General features: G+C 40.5%; 2 pseudogenes; one reads left to right on the top strand and one right to left on the bottom strand.

Annotated features, from left to right (window-relative positions):
- Positions 1–291: 291 nt before the first annotated feature.
- On the bottom strand, positions 292–1,550 carry LOC148776502 (olfactory receptor 11G2-like; annotated as a pseudogene).
- An 11,450-nt stretch (positions 1,551–13,000) lies between these two features.
- On the top strand, positions 13,001–13,949 carry LOC148776501 (olfactory receptor 4Q3-like; annotated as a pseudogene).
- Positions 13,950–17,096: the final 3,147 nt, after the last annotated feature.

Raw genomic sequence — 17,096 nt, 5'->3', positions numbered from 1 at the left:
ACCCTGCACAAAATTAATTGCTTTTTCCTTGTGTTTCATATATTGTACATATATTGGTTAGAATATTTATTGCATTTAATATTAATTATTTTCTTACTTGTCTGCACCATTAGGATGCAATTTGAGGAAGAGATTGTGTCTGCTTTATCTTCATAATTTTATTCACAATACAGTGCCGAGTGCAGTGTCTAACATGGAGGAGGCATTCAGTTTCTATTTACTGAATGGATGATGGTACACATGTGTGAGAGTTCAAGGATGGCCATTTTACCCACATCACACTAAACCAGATTATCCCACATTCCTCCGGCGCCTGCTGCCAAAGACTTTTAAAGAAATTTTAAACTTTCCCAGAAATTTCCAGAGAGTTTTTTTCATATCCTTATTCCTGAGACTGTAAATCAAAGGGTTGATGAGTGGAGTCACCATGGCATAGAACAAGGTCATGATTTTTGGCAACAAGGTGGAGCGGCTGGATCCAGGGCTCACAGGCATCACCATAATGGTCCCGTAGAATAGCAACACCACAGCCAAATGGGACCCACAGGTGGAAAAGCCTTCTGTCGACTGGATGCCGAGGGCAATTGAAGAACAGCAAGTAGAACCAGGGCATAGGAGATGAGAATGAAAAGGAAGCTAAGGAGGATGATGAGGGAGCTTAGAGTATAGTTGGTGAACTTGGACATGGGAGCAGGAACACATGAAAGGGTCAGCAGTGGGCCTGAGTCACATACAAAGTGATCAATTGCATTCAGTTCAGTTCAGTTCAGTCGCTCAGTCGTGTCCGACTCTCCGTGACCCCATGAATCACAGCACGCCAGGCCTCCCTATCCATCACCAACTCCCTGAGTTCACTCAAACTCATGTCCACAGAGTCGGTGATGCCATCCAGCCATCTCATTCTCGGTCGTCCCCTTCTGCTCCCGCCCCCAACCTTTCCCAGCATCAGAGTCTTTTCCAGTGAGTCAACTCATCGCATGAGGTGGCCAAAGTATTGCAGTTTCAGCTTTAGCATCAATTGCATTAGGACCACAGAAAGGCAGTTGGGAAATAAGAATAACAGGCACCAGATACCGGAGAAAGCCACATACCCAACAAGCAATCACTAGGCTGAAACAACGTCTACCAGTCATAATTGTGGCATAATGCAGAGGATGGCAGATAGCAAAGTATCGATCAAACGACATTGCTGAGAGAAAGAAGCACTCAGTGGAGCCCATGGAAAAGAAAAAATATAATTGAAGGAAGCAACCAGTGAAAGAGATGGCCTTGCTCTCTGAGAGGAAGTTGATCAGTGTGTTTGGAACAGTGGAGTTGACATACCAGATCTCCAGGAATGCAAAATTCCCCAGCAGGATGTACATGGGGGTGTGGAGATGCTGGTCCCAGCACACAGCACAGATAATGGATCCATTTCCTATGAGAGTCAGGAGATAGATGATGGAGAAGAACATAAACAGAATGACCTGAATCTCCCTGCTGCAGGGAAAACCCAGAAGGATGAATTCACGCACTGATTCAGAATGGGATGCTGATTCGGAGATATTCATTTAGTCTGTAAGCTGTGCTGCAGTGAAACATTATTATTGTGAAGCCAAATACAAACTATTTAACTTCACCTCTTGAGTCCTATGTCCCAGATAAGAAAAGAATAATCACATTTTTGTCAAGTGACATGCTATTCTTCCTACCTAAGATAGCTGTTGCTCCTCCTTTTGGGGTTCCCGCAGGTGGCGCTAGTGGTAAAGAACCTGCCTGCCAACGCAGAAGACGTGAGAGACAGGGGTTGATCCCTCGGTAGGGAAGATCCCCAGAAGGAAGGTCATTTTGCCTGGAGAATCCCATGGACAGAGGAGCCTGGCAGACTGCAGTCCATAGGGTAGAAAAGAGTCGGACACAACTGAAGGAACTTAGCATGCACACAAGTAGCACCCCCACACACCTTCCTTTCTCCCTCCCTCGCTTTCTCCCCTCCCTTTCTTCCCTTCACCCCCCTCCACCCTCCGTCTTTCCTTCCTTTCTTCTTTCTTGCCTATCCCTTCTGGATCCCTTCCTTTCTCTTTCTCCATGTTTTTACTGTTTATTTACTTTTTTTTTCTTTGATTGAATAACTTGTACTTGAAATCTACACTGTTTACTGATTGCCAGCTTCATGAAATATTACTGGACTTCACCATCATATAGTAATTCTTTGTTTTTGCCATAGCATCTGACATATGTGTATGTAAATTTATACTATGCCTTCTTGTAACTGGTCACTTTTCTATCTCTTTACCAGTCTGAGCTTCAGGAAGGCAAAGATGTATTTTTCATCTCCATATTATGAATTCTGAGCACAGTTCAGTTCACTTCATAGGCATGCTAACATATTTCCTGAATCAACATTAAAGAAATGAATTGCTATTTTTTAAAGGTTGAAACAACATTCTAAAGTGTTTTCCAGAAGGAATGAGAAAACACTCTAAAAGCTACAACATTTTTCTACACTAAAGAATTTTCACTTTATACTTTGCATCATTTTCTTTTTTATTTTTGCATGTCTTACTATACCGACTAGACTGTAAACCTCTGAAGACAGAGGCCAAGTGTTAATCATCTTTGATCTTTTTTGGTATCTACTACATCAGCTGGTAAAGAATCTGCCAGCAATGCGGGGGACCTGTGTTCAATCCCTGGGTTAGGATGATCCCCTGGAGAAGGGAAAGGCTACCCACCCTAGTATTCTGGCCTGGAGAATACCATGGACTGGGGTCACAAAGAGCTGGACATGACTGAGCAACTTTCACGTAATTTTTTAGGCAATATGTACATTGTAATTATTAAATGAATAAATCATTATTTCTGTCCCCCCATTTGAATGTTAATTCAGATAACTTTCCACTTGAAAGCCTTAATCATTTCACATATGCAAGGAAAGAACCATACCATTGGACCTTGAAAAAGAAAGTGGGGGCAGATGCGTGCAAGGATATGGCAAAAAGAGGAGATGATGGATCAGTGTGGTATGAGACTAGAGAAACCAAATGTGCCACTTCGCCTGGGACTGGACTCATTTCAACCCTGAAAGTCTTGTAACTCAGGGAACCCTCAGCCCCAGGGAAGCAGGGATAGCTGGTCACCCAAGTGAGGTCCAAATTTGACCCAGCTACCTCAAAAATGCATGTGCACTGGTCCCCTTGGATCTTACTGAAGTCCCTCCTTTCTCTTATTTGTCCGCAGAGAAAAAGGAAAGGGCTTCACTATGACCACGAGAGTATTCAGAGGACGTAAAAACGTACTGAGAAGACACTTGGGAACAACAGCGGGGCTGTCCAAATGGACTTCCAAGAAGGCTGGATGTCCTGTGCAGCCAAATACACTCATTATCAACTGATGTCACACTCCAGAAATGCAGGCTGTGTGGAAATGCATGGCCAAGGTCCTTGGGTGGGTAGATGCAGCCCTGATACTCTTTCCACTCTAACCTAAATTACTTAGTAATGCTGTGTTTTTTTAACCCACATTTCCTTTGACTAACTCTGCTTTTTTTTCTTCTTTTGGTTATCTGAAGGCAGTTGATTCTTTCAAGCAAATTTCTCTGAAGAAGAAAAAGACTCCATGAAGACCTTGGCAATGGGGAAATAAAATGGGAGGAAGCAGCAGCCAGTGAGACAGATTGACTTGGCATTGTATTTAAGAAGAAACTGGGGCTGGTATTCTGATCTAGATTGAGCTGATGATTTTTCAAAACATTTAATGATCTGGTTTCTGATGATCAATATACTGAAGAAAACATATAGCAACCTTGGAAAAAGAAAGACCTAAAATAGTTTAATTTGGTTTCCTTACTTAAGGGAAAGAAATACTTTATTATTCCTGAGGGACACTCTGGTATTGGTATGAACCACACTGATGTCTGACACCTCCTTCAGAAGCACTTTGAATGTCTCCCTGACAGTCGTTAGCCCTGGTTTCGCCAGGATCTGTGTCTCTGTCTCTTCTTTCTAAATGCAGTGATATCATGGAATCTATTTTATCAGATAAAACCATTGTTATGATTTCCCGAGACTTGATTACTCAGTAGATAGACAATTATATATATACATGAGCAAAAACAAAACAGAGTTAGTATTCTTTGAGTTTTAAAAAGAATTTGTGAAACATTCCCAAACTGATTTGCTTTTCCTAATTCCTTAACCTACCTGGACTTCCAAGTGGATGGTAATTATTGTAGTTTGTCATCGGTTTTGTCTCTCTGAATCAATGTAAGGATATGTAGATACAGCTCCTATAAGTGGAACCAGGGAAGCAATACTTTTAATCCTATTTGACATTATCTCCTATGAATTGCTAGTCATAACTCAATTCTTTTCTTGCTTTCAAAAGAGAGCATTCTGTTACTTAGAGTTTTGAAAATGCTAGCAAAAGGATTCATCTATACTTACTTCCTTTAATGCCAAATGCCACAGATTTGCCTGGGAATTGAAGCTATTTGGATTTTTGGCCCTCAGATCTTTTATCAAGAATACCACCACCACCACCAACACCAAGAAACAAATTTAGGATTATTTCTTGAGGAGAAAAGAAAAGATAGGGACATGATGTGATTTCTGCATCAGTTCAGTTCAGTTCAGTCACTCAGTCGTGTCCGACTCTTCGCGACCCCATGAATCACAGCACGCCAGGCCTCCCTGTCCATCACCAACTCCCGGAATTCACTCAAACACAGAGTCGGTGATGCCATCCAGCCATCTCATTCTCTGTCGTCCCCTTCTCTTCCTGCCCCCAACCTTTCCTAGCATCAGAGTCTTTTCCAGTGAGTCAACTCGTCGCATGAGGTGGCCAAAGTATTGCAGTTTCAGCTTTAGCATCAGTCCTTCCAATGAACACCCAGGATTGCTATCTGAGAGCTATGCTCAGGAGGAACTGAGTCAGCTGTGTCCTTGCTTCTTGGCTCCTATCTCAAAAGTGTGATTCCCAGGACTTTCACTGAAAAACAAACCTCCTTTTGTACAATTAACTTGGCAGTGACTGCCAAGATTCTTGTCAGGGGAGATGTCTGGAAGATGATGAAGGTTAGACTTTGGGAGTGGTTTCTAGTTTCTAATTTGGAAGAAAGGATTCAAGTACCATCTACGTAAAGTTTTTAATCTAAAAAAATGGAGTTCTGAACCAACACGACATTGTAAAGCAACAGTTCTCTAATTAAAAACAAATTAAAAAAATGGAGTACTGGAGAGCATCTTATTCTCTATTTTTGATCAGTATTTCCAAAGATTTGGCTCTTTGTATATTTTGAAAAGTTGTCCTTTGGGAAGGCTAGTCTCTCAGGCCAATATCTGCTTTTGCCATCTGTGATTAAATACCTTTTAGAGAGCAACTAGGAAAAATAAGTAGTTGTGTGAACTGAGCATATGGTTGTGTCTTCTGAACTCAAAGTTAATTATGAAATATCTTTTTATTCTGTAAGACCACGGTTCCTCTAGGGAAAGGTGACAGCCATATAATCGATCACCAGAGAAATGTAGAAAGTTGAAAATGTTTTTCTTATGAGGAAAAAAAAGGAAAAAACTTAAGGAATATGAGATCTTTCTAGTGGTGCCATTATGGTTTATTTTTTGTTTCCTTCAGGATCAGTGGTCTAACTGTATGAGCCCTGTACTATCATAGTATGAGGCCTTCCCAGGTGGAGCTAGTGGCAAAGAACCTGCCTGCCAATGAAGGAGATTTAAGAGACATGGGTTTGGTCCCTGGGTCAGGAAGATCCCCTGGAGGAGGACGTGGCAACCCGTTCCAGCATTCTTGCCTGGAGAATCTCATGGACAGAGAAGCCTGGCAGGCTATAGTCCATAGATTCACAGAGTTGAACACGACTGAAGCAACTTAGCACACATCATAGTATGATGAGGTTTCTGTTAAGATTCTTGAAATTATTCCCAATATTATTCTAATTTTTTTGTGTACAAAAAATAATTATCTTTTTTGATCAATATAATAGGCCCAATAATGCTATTCCAAAAATATCTTCCCTGAGGTGTTACCTACATATATTTTCAGAGTCACTCTCTGAATGACCATTTATTTCTTTAAACAAAAATCACATTTCATTTAGGATTAAATAAACTTTACAAAATTAAATTTTTCACCAAAAAGTATAATGGGACTATTTTCTGTATTATTCCTGGATAAACCACAAAACACTTATTTTTGTAGTTTTGCTTGTAAATCAAGATGAGGCAGTACATACAGTGGTGGAAAAAGACAGAAGGAAACAGAAAAATCAGTTGTGAATGACCATTTTTTTACCTTAATTTAAAAAAGTAACTTTGGTCATGCTGTGCACCGTGTGTGGTTTTAGTTCCTCAACCAGAGACTGTACCCAAGCCCTTTGCAGTGAGAATGTGAAGTCCTAACCACTGGACCACCAGGACATTCCTTGAATGACCTGTTAGAGGATCTCCGGAGTCAGGTATAGTAACACAGATCGATATAATCAGTCTATTAGTGTCTATTTCTATGTGGTAGTGAAAGGTTGAGCAAAAATATTAGAAGTTTAAAGTGTTTATAGGTCATTATAGTGCAAGGTGGGGAGCCGTGCGCATCCAGAGCCAGTTTGAGGTGGCAGAACTACAACACGTGTATGATTAGGAATGGAGGACCCAAGGCAGCGTGAACGTGACCAAGACGCACTTTCCCTCCTGAACGGTTTTGTCGGGTCGGTTCTATCTTAATTTCTTCTGTGCTAGGCACGCCATAGGTTGCCAACTCTTGGTTTTTACCCTGTCCCCAGTAAAACTCTTTCTGCGTTGTGATGAAATAAGACCAGTGTTTCAAACTTCATGTGCATTGTGGTGGGAGGTTTTCCATTGTGATGCAAATATTTTCATTAGTATCAAGTGTGCAAAGATATCTATTCTATTTCACAAATTGGGAATTCATTGGACGTATCTTCTGTTTAGTGGACAGAAACACTTGACATGTAGATTTGTTTTCTATGATATTTAGAGTCATTTTAGCTGACACCATCCCTCTTCTTGCTGCTGGGGGAAGCCACTGTTCCCTAGCATTGGGTTTAGCAACCAGAAGGCATCTTTTTCTCTTCTCCCTAAAAGCTAAGGCTCAATGGTAAAGAATTCACCTGCCAGTGCAGGAGATGTGGGTTTGATCCCTGGGTCAGGAAGATCACTTGGAGAAGGAAATGGCAACCCACTCCAGTATTCTTGCCTGAGAAATCCCATGGATGGAGGCGCCTGGAGGGTTACAGTTCATGGGGTGGAAACGACTGAGCGACTGAGCACACACAGACCTCGTTTTCTCTTCTCCATAAAAGCTAAGGCTCAGCATTTTTGTTTTAAACTTCCACCTCTTTCAGTCCTAAAAAGGCAGAAAAAGATAAGAAAGTTAACAAAGGGAAATTCCCTGAAGCCCAGGGGTTAGCTGTCTCCGCTTTCACTGCTGAGAGCATGTGTTCAATTCCTGGTCAGGGAACTAAGATCCCTCAAGCCAAGCTGCTAAATAAACAAGCCAAAAAAGAATGTCAACATATTTTTTAAAAGGCTAGACATTTGCTTTCCTAATAACTTTTCCTTGTAAGGGGATGGAGACCTTCTTGCATTCTATCATGGCAATTGATTTAAACTTCTCTGTCATTTAACATCTTTACCCACTAGCTTCAGGTAGATGTGTCAACATGTTGATTAATGGATGTGGAAATATTCTTTGGAGAAAAGTTAATGACCATCCAGAAATTTAAAAAAAGAAATTTAATGGTCTAGTTTAACAGCAGATTGGAGAGCAGATGAAAAAAATATATTAACTTGAGACTACATCAGAAGAGTAAGTAATGCATTCTGAATAGATAAAAAAAGGAAAAATGAAAGAGAAGTTAAAGTGGAAGTCCAATATTAGACAACTGAAAAAGATGAGAGAAGCAGACAGAAGCAAATATTTAAAGACAAAATGTTTGAAAATTTTTATAGATTTGGTCAAGCACAAAAATCTACAGTCTCAAAGAGCAAGCCTAACACATTACAAACAGTATAAATAAGAATATAACTCATGCTTATATGAGTTATATGTAAGCAACCTATATGAGTTATATGTAAGCAACAGAAAACTAAAGACAAAAATATTACTTGAAAAGGAACAAGAGGAAAAAATTGATTGATTACGTCTCCAGAAGTAGGATTTATGCAGAGAGTTGATTTCTCTATATCTACAGTGGAAATCGGATGTGGAATTATATCTTGAATATTCTGTGAGGGAAACTGCCAAATCAGAACCACATCAGCTGGAGCAACATCCATGGAGGATTGGTGTTAAACAAAGACACGTTAAATAAAAGCAGTGTGGAAAAACATGTGAGGTGTACCCTTCCTAAATCTAATAAATATCCAAACTTTGTGTTTTACTTCTTTAGACATAATTTTTAAACCATCTATATCTGAGAGTTCTTTTATAAACCACGTGTGATAAGCCCAGTGTCTGAAGTCTGGGAGTCTGTCTCTGCTGTCTGAGTTTTTTGTTGGCTGTAGTTTGTGACACTTTGTTATACTGTATATTGTGGTAAGAAAAATAACAGCGCCAAAGATATCAGAGGCCTAATCCTCAGACTACCAAACCTGTGAATCTGCTACTTCACCTGGTGAAATGGATTTTGATGTACTAAGATAAGGAGTTTCAGCTGGGAAAACTTTCAGTTACTAGGTGGCCCCATTCAAGGTGTATCCTTGTGTCCTTAAAAGCATTGAACCTTTCCTGGTTTCAGGAACCAGAAAGATGGTAGGTGTGAGACAAGGCTTGATTTAGTGTTGCAGGCTTTGAAGATTCTTGCCAAAGCCTCCAGAAAGGACTATAGCCCTGCCAACACTGATTTTTAGCACAGCAAGACATTGTTAGACTTCTGACCTATAGAATTGTAAAGATAATAAATTTATTTGTTTAAGCCACTGAGTTGGTGGTAGTTTGTTGCATTACTGTAGCAGTACAAAAGTATTACAACTAAAAAAAATTTTTTTTAAGTAATACAGTTATCTTTGGCTTTGTCTGCTCATTGTCCTTGAAAAAGATGTTTTTGTGGATCCTGTGAGACAGAGGAGGAAAATCCTTTCCTCACCCAGAGTTTGGGCTTGTGGCTGTCAGGCACCAGAGGACACTGTTTGTTAAGGATATCCTTAAATGAAAGCAAAGTATGAGATTCCTGATATGTAAACTAAGGCTGCCACATTTGTGAGGGCCTCTCTGTTACCCCAGCCTCTCACGGGCTTTTTTTTCTTCCCATCTACTTATTACCAAGGCAACCTTCTCTGAATACAGTTCCCTAGAATTGGAGTAAGAAGCATGCTCAGTTCTGATTTTTCTACTTTTATGCATTATATATATTATAGAATGGATATTTGATAATAGTTTGATAGGGTGTTTAGCTACTCTGAAACCATGTTACGGCACATTTTTATTTTCACCTCTATAAGAAACAGAAAGGAATTTTTGTGACTATAGGAATTCATGAAATGTGTGTTTATTCCTAATCTGCTGAGATGTTTGTGTATGACAAAAATCCTCAAGTATCGTTTTGTTGACAAGTGTAAGTAATATAGCTGGTTGAGACTCTACTAGATACATAGGTGGCAAGGAAATACGAATGTATGTGCAAGATAATAGATATGTTTTTACTTATTAAGAGCAAAGAAGAGTAATTTGTTTGAAAGCATAAATGGCTAATTCAGTTCAGTTCAGTTGCTCAGTCGTGTCCAACTCTTTGCAACCCCATGAACCGCAGCATGCCAGGCCTCTCTGTCCATCACCAACTCCTGGAGTCCACCCAAACCCATGTCCATTGAGTCGATATGCCGTCCAACCATCTCATCCTCTGTCGTCCCTTTCTCCTCCTGCCCTCACTCTTTCCCGGCATCAGGGTCTTTTTCAATGAATCAGCTCTTCGCATCAGGTGGCCAAAGTATTGGAGTTTCAGCTTTAGCATCAGTCCTTCCAATGAACACCCAGGACTGATCTCCTTATGCCGGATATATATAAAATAAAAATGATAAAACATAAAACTTGTGATGAAACAGAAAGATTTAGAAGCTTGAAGGAAAGTAAATTATTCACTTTAGTTCAAAGTAACTGCAATAATTTTTTCTAAATAAATATTATTTTGGGTTAATTTTCTATCTCTGTTCATTGAAAACCTAAAAATGGTGGAATGCCAACTATGTTAATGGGAAGTAATTCTTAGGATAAAACTGATTTGGAAATTTTTATCTCGAGTAAGAAGATAATGAATGGCCTATTAAGAAGCCATAGATGAGGCCGATGAGAAGCCAAAGATCTGGGCATTCTGGAGAGCAATGACTCTAATGACCGGGTATGTTTCTTTCAGGGACCCTGGAAGCTATGCTGATGCAGTTGGATGGGCAATATTGACCTTTACAATGCCTGAATAATCTAACTCGGTGTGGGTCCTACTCTCACCTGCGTGTATCTCATCTTTTCCCTTGAACTGTCACTTTCAGTGGGAGGGAAAAAAAAAAAATCTAAAAACCTGTCTGCCATGAGAACTTCTGCAAAAGAGACACGTCTGATATTATCCTGTTGGTATGCTTTATTTCTTATTCTTATCCTAAAGTGAAATCTAAGTATAAGTGTGACCTTTTAATGTCATGTTAAAATATTATTTAACAAGCCTACTTAAGGCTCGTCTAACTCTAGAAGGATGTAATTTTAACCTAGTATTTGCTATTTATGGGATTTCAGATGTGTACACTTATATAGTCAGATATAATAGAAAACTGCTAAACTGTGTTAATTTTCTTGTTAGTGTGGGGGAAAAGTCCCAAATGTTAAGGTTATGTTTTCCTTCAGGGCATTAACTGGTTTAGACTCACTAGAAAAGAGTCTGATGCTGGGAGGGATTGGGGGTGGGAGGAGACGGGGACGACAGAGAATGAGATGCTGGATGGCATCACCGACTCGATGGACATGAGTTTGAGTGTACTCCGGGAGTTGGTGATGGACAGGGAGGCCTGGCGTGCTGTGGTTCATGGGGTCGCGAAGAGTTGGACACGACTGAGTGACTGAACTGAACTGAACTGATATACCTTAGAAATTTTACTTCAGTGTTCTTTTTTATACTGTAATTATATAAAGTAATTATTTATATTGTTTTTTGAATTGGCTTTGTCATCCTGCTGCTACTGCTAAGTCACTTCAGTCGTGTCCGACTCTGTGTGACCCCATAGACGGAAGCCCACCAGTCTCCCCCATCCCTGGGATTCTCCAGGCAAGAACACTGGAGTGGGTTGCCATTTCCTTCTCCAATGTGTGAAAGTGAAAAGTGAAAGTCATGTCCGACCCTTAGCGACCCCACAGACTACAGCCAACCAGGCTCCTCCATCCATGGGATTTTCTAGGCAATCGTACTAGAGTGGCTTGCCATTGCCTTCTCCTTTGTCATCCTACCATCCCTCAATTAAAGAATTAAATACAATTTTGACATGTGTTCATCATCTATTTCAGAATTATGTTTTTTTTATTTCTTTTTTATTGAAGGATAATTGCTTTACAGAATTTTGTTGTTTTCTGTCAAACCTCAACATGAATCAGCCATATCAGAATTATGTTTTATAACATAAAAAATTTTACTTTGACAGCAACACAGTCAGTTACTAAAGATAGCATCTTTGTTTTCTGGATAAGATCCATACATAGGCACCAGTTAGAGAAGATGCTTGAAGTGTCATCAAGAGACTTGCTCTGTAACACCCTGAAGGAAGTGCTCCTGCTTGTACAGCTTCCTATGGTATGGTGGCACTTATCATTCAGCTAACCCACTCTAGGAAGCATGGTTGGGAAACCACTGAGAATTGTTTTACTCAGATAACAGACTGACATATGGAAAACTGGGAGTACACGTAGTGTCAAATTAATCAACACGAAGTAGGTAAATGGGACGGCTGTGTTGTACAATAAGGTCTGACTGTTTCAGAACCTTCAGAGCCCTGGTCAGCTTTCCAGCAAGAACTGACCTACAGACAACTCAAACAGCAGCCCAGGGAATCCCAGGGCTCATTAGGCTGAATGGTGGCATAAGGACCATAAAAGCTTCAGATACAGACAAAGCCCAAGGGAGAGGAGATCTCTCCAGTCCTTACAGCCAGCCCTCAGTTAGGGCTTGACTCATAAGAACACCATTAGGGCACAGACAGGGCAACTTTGATGGTCATCTGAGGATTTCTCATTTTGCTAGCCTGAGACTATGAAGAAGGGGCTGGTGGAATGAAGAGCAGGGTAAAATGTTTTTTCTTTGAAACTGCATAGATCCTGATATGCAATGATGTAAGTTTCTCAGATCTCCAGTCTCCTCCCTTACACCTCTTTCTGACTCTGAAAACCTTTTTATACCTCCTGTTGTTCATACTCTTTTTCTCTATACACTGACTTTTATCAATCTTAAATTTAAGAAATCATTTGAGTCTTGTTCTCTGTTTATACACTTAGAACCATTCACAAAACAGTGAAATTCCCACAGCATCAGGGAATTCTAGGGATAGTAGTATTTTGGAAGGTGACTACAGGATTTGGATAAGATAGGATCAAATTTACATAACAGAAGGCACTGGATTCATGGGGGCTTCCCTGGAAGCTCAACAGTAAAGAATCCATCTGACAATGTAGGAGATGCAGGTTCAATCCCCGGGGTGGGAAGATCCCCTGAAGAAGGAAATGCTAACCCACTACAGTGGGTTCGTCAACTGGGAAATCCCATGGACAAAGGAAGCTGGCTGGCTACAGTCCATGGGGTCACAAAAGAGTTGGACACTACTTAGCGACAATATAGCAATAGCTGGATTCGTGCCAATTCTGTCCTGAGCCTACTTAATTCTAACATAACCCATCTAGATCCTAATTCCCATTTCTTGAATTGTTTCAGTTGCCTCATTTTTTTTTTTCCTTTTGTCTAGCTTAAACCTCTCTTGTTCTAATTTAGTTCATCTTTCTTAGGTCACTTGGTATGCTTGACCTGATGAAAAAAGAAAATGATTCTAAGGTGACAGAATTTGTTCTTCTGGGTCTACCATCATCCTTGGAGCTGCAGCTATTTCTCTTCTTAATATTTCTGGCCATATTACATGGCCATTGTCCTGGGAAAACTCTTGATAGTGGTAACAGTGAGAGTTGATGCTTATCTGCTCCAATCTCCTATGTACTATTTTTGGGGCCACCTGTCCTTCATTGACCTATGCCTGAGCTGTGTTACTGTGCCCAAGATGTTAGGAGATTTTCTACAGGAGGACAAGATCATCTCTTTTTCAGGATGCCTGGCCCAGATCTACTTCCTGCACTTTCTGGGAGCCAGTGAGATGTTTCTGCTGACAGCCATGGCCTACGATAGGTATGTTGCCATATGTAATCCTTTGCACTACCTGACAGTCATGAACCACCAGCTCTGCTTTCAGATGGTTTTTGCCTGTTGGTGTGGGGGTTTTGTCCACTCTATCACACAGGTCACACTGGTCATTCAGCTGCCCTTCTGTGGGCCCAATAAACTGGACAACTTCTACTGTGACGTCCCACAGGTCATCAAGCTAGCCTGCACAGACACGTCTGTAGTAGAGGTGCTGATGATCTCGAAGAGTGGTCTGTTGTCTCTTGTCTGTTTCTTGGTCTTGCTCTTCTCTTATGCTGTCATCCTGGTTACCCTGAGAACTCGCTTCCGCCAGGGTCAGAGCAGGGCACTCTCTACCTGTGCCTCCCATCTAACAGTGGTCAGTCTGATCTTTGTGCCATGTATATTCATCTACCTGAGACCTTTCTGCAGCTTCTCTGTGGACAAGATTTTCTCTGTCTTCTACACAGTGGTCACACCTATGTTGAATCCCCTCATTTATACTCTCAGAAACACTGATATGAAGACAGCCATGAAGAAGCTGAGAAAAAAGCATGTGACATCCTGCTGCCATGTCAAAGAATGAACAGGAAGAGGTGATTTAGAAAATATATTCTTTCTTAATACACTCTTAACTCATCCTGTACCGGAGTACATGCATGAGAACAAATTTGATGACTTTAGTTTAAAAGAGAAGGTAGTATAAAAATTATAATGCATTGTTCTTGATTATAGTTGGGAGGCATAGGTGACTTTATCAGCTGTTAACTATTAAGCAAGGACCTCAGTAGTGTTTGTTGCTGCTGCTGCTGCTAAGTTGCTTCAGTCTTGTCCAACTCTGCGACCCCATAGACGGCAGCCCACCAGGCTCCCCCGTCCGTGGGATTCTCCAGGCAAGAATACTGGAGTGGGTTGCCATTTCCTTCTCCAATGCATGAAAGTGAAAAGTGAAAGTGAAGTTGCTCAGTCGTGTCTGACTCTCAGTGTTTACTGGCCCACAAATGATAAATAGGAATTGAGTACTAGGGTCAAAGGGACACGTTGAAAGATCAACAATTCTAGTCTTTTGCCTATAAGTGGTCTTCCTTTATTCATTTCCCTTTTAAGCTCTTTTCAAATGAAAGAAGATTGTACAGCTCCTTTTGTGTCCTACTCCTCTAGGGTATAACATTTCCTGGTGTCCAGAAGTTCCTTCTGAGGTCTCATCAGAGTCCAAGGCAATGTGAATCCCTTTTGTCTTGTCCATAACAAAGCTTGAAAACATCACAAACTAGTCTGCGTATTAGTGTTCACCCTTGAGCTATGTTGTGCATTGTGCCAATTTTTAGAAATGCAGTTGAACACCTCGTTTGATTGAACATAAGCTCTTAATGAAGTTTATGTGTAAAGGAAAGAAAGTCTAAGGGTGCTGGAGTGAGGGAAGCTCTCAGCATTCTGCTGTAAAGAATTCTTTAGAAGAGGCATTCCATTTCACCTAGAGTTTTTCTTTTAGTGAATTATTGGGAGAGAATAGATAAGATTGTTCTTTAACTGTTCACAATGTTTAAGAGCTCTGAACTCTAAAGGAAAAAGAGAAAGAAATGAACTATGGTTTAAAGCACCCACCTACCTGGTTCCTGCCATTGAGGAAATATTGCTCTGCCCAGAAGTGCTTTGAAAAGTAAGTAATATTATTCAACTTTGTTTTTACCAACTCAATTTTGTTAAATAATATCTAGCCCAAGATCATGTAGAAAAAGTATAATTAACCAAGAAAGCTAGAAACTTTATTAAGTCTAAGTTAATATTTTTTCTCCCCAGGAAGAGTATTAACACAATCAGATGAACTAACTGCTTTATTTCAATTATACCTGCATAGGATCGTGAGACCTAGGAGATCCTTAAAAAAATATTCACCAGAACATTTATATTTAAGATTATCTAGGTGACTCAGTGGTCAAAATCTGCCTGCCAAGCAGGAGATGTGGGTTCGATCCCTGGGTCAGGAAGATCCCCTGAAGAAGGAAATGGCAACACACTCCAGTATTCTTGCCTCGGAAACCGCATAGATAGAGGATCCTGGAGGGCTACAGGGTCGCAAAGGGACATGACAGCGATTAAACAACTGCAACAAACCTATGACATAAGGCTCTTTGCAACTTTTTATGCCTATGGAAGGAATTTATTCTATTTACTAAATAATAATAGAATGATGGACTTTGAAGAATATTTTTATATTTGTTCTATTTCCTAATCAATTGCTATAGGGAGGCTTTTCTGATTACTTAGTTAAAAAGCATACTTCAGGAAAAAAATGTCTGAAATTCTACATAATACCGTGATTTATTAGATAATTTGCAACACTCCTCATCATGTAAGAGTTTTCTTTACATTGGAATAAAGACTGGATTTTCATTTTTATGCTGGGAGTTAGTGAGTTTATGTTTAAGAAACTGTTTATATGTATATGTGTGTGTGTGTGCGCGCGCGTGTGTGTGTGTGTGTGTGTGTGTGTGTATGTGGTTACAGAAGGAATTCTCAAAGACCAGGAACAAAGTTACCACTTGGGTGATTTCTTAACAGGATGAATGAGGGTGCCTGGCATCCTGGTACAGATGACGCCCTCCTCTTTCCCTTCACTCCATGGTATTTCCACAGAGAACTATTGTCTACCATAGACATCCAGAAGGGCTGACATGAGGAAACTGCCAGTCAGAGTAGTGTATGAGTTGACAGGAGGGACTAAGTGGTGCTGAGTCAGCCAGGCACACTGCAGGAACATTGCGGGCACATGAAGCTCCAGGCTTTCTTACTGTATCAGATAACTGCAATAGCCCCTCTTGCTGATGTCTCTCTTTCATAGGAAAATTGAAGGCCTTAGGAAATCACACTTATTAGAGGGTAACAAGTGTTATTTTGTTTAACTTTCCTGAGAACCCTGTGGGGAAGGTACTATTATTTTATTGTCCTCATCAAAGAAAGAGATAATTGAGAGGTTAAGTCTCTTGTCCTCTGGTAAATAGTGGAGCTGGACCATGATGAGGATGTCAAACTCCAACGTCCACACTTCTCACTCTCTGTTCTACTCCCCCAGGCATCTGCGCTCACATACTGTCTTCAAATACTATTCACCTTCCCCAGTGGATAGTGAGAGCCTTACAATTAGATATTTGGGTGACCTGTTGATGCCTGGGGGAACCCCCAAATGGCAAAATGACTACCACATTTCCAAGCACATAATAGGCTTTCAGCAAATAGCGGCTCAATCAATGAATGGATAATAAATTACTAGTGAATTCACAAAGGAATAATGAATGAATGAATATAAAAGGATCCAAAAATAGGATTTATTTATGAAAGGAACACCTGCCTGGAAATGTTTTTACTAGATGAGGAGTGAACACTGTGATGGCATGCTGACTTCTTATCCATAACACGTCATAGTTTCTAGGGCTCTGAGAGGGGATAATTTGGCAATCAGAAAGTTTCTGTTGTCTTATGTATTGTGTATGTGTATACACACACACACATATATGACCCAACATGTAATTTCCTGTGTTCTGACCACATTTTAAAAGTCCTGTTGATATCTGGAACTGGAAGTATGATATTCAGAAAAGCAAGATACTGCCTTTGCATTGTCAGCTCTCTGCTGAGTGCTGTCGCTTCGTTGTGTCCGGCTCTTTGCGACCCTGTGGACTGCAGCCGGCCTGTCTTTGTCCATGAGACTCTCCAGGCAGGAACACTGGGTGGG

This window comes from Moschus berezovskii, chromosome 9 (genome assembly GCF_049115385.1).
Source record: "Moschus berezovskii isolate FMDL1 chromosome 9, NW_MosBer_1.0, whole genome shotgun sequence".
NCBI lineage: Eukaryota > Metazoa > Chordata > Mammalia > Artiodactyla > Moschidae > Moschus > Moschus berezovskii.
Note: the sequence above shows the minus strand (reverse complement) of the source record. Positions and strands in the feature narration are given on the sequence as shown.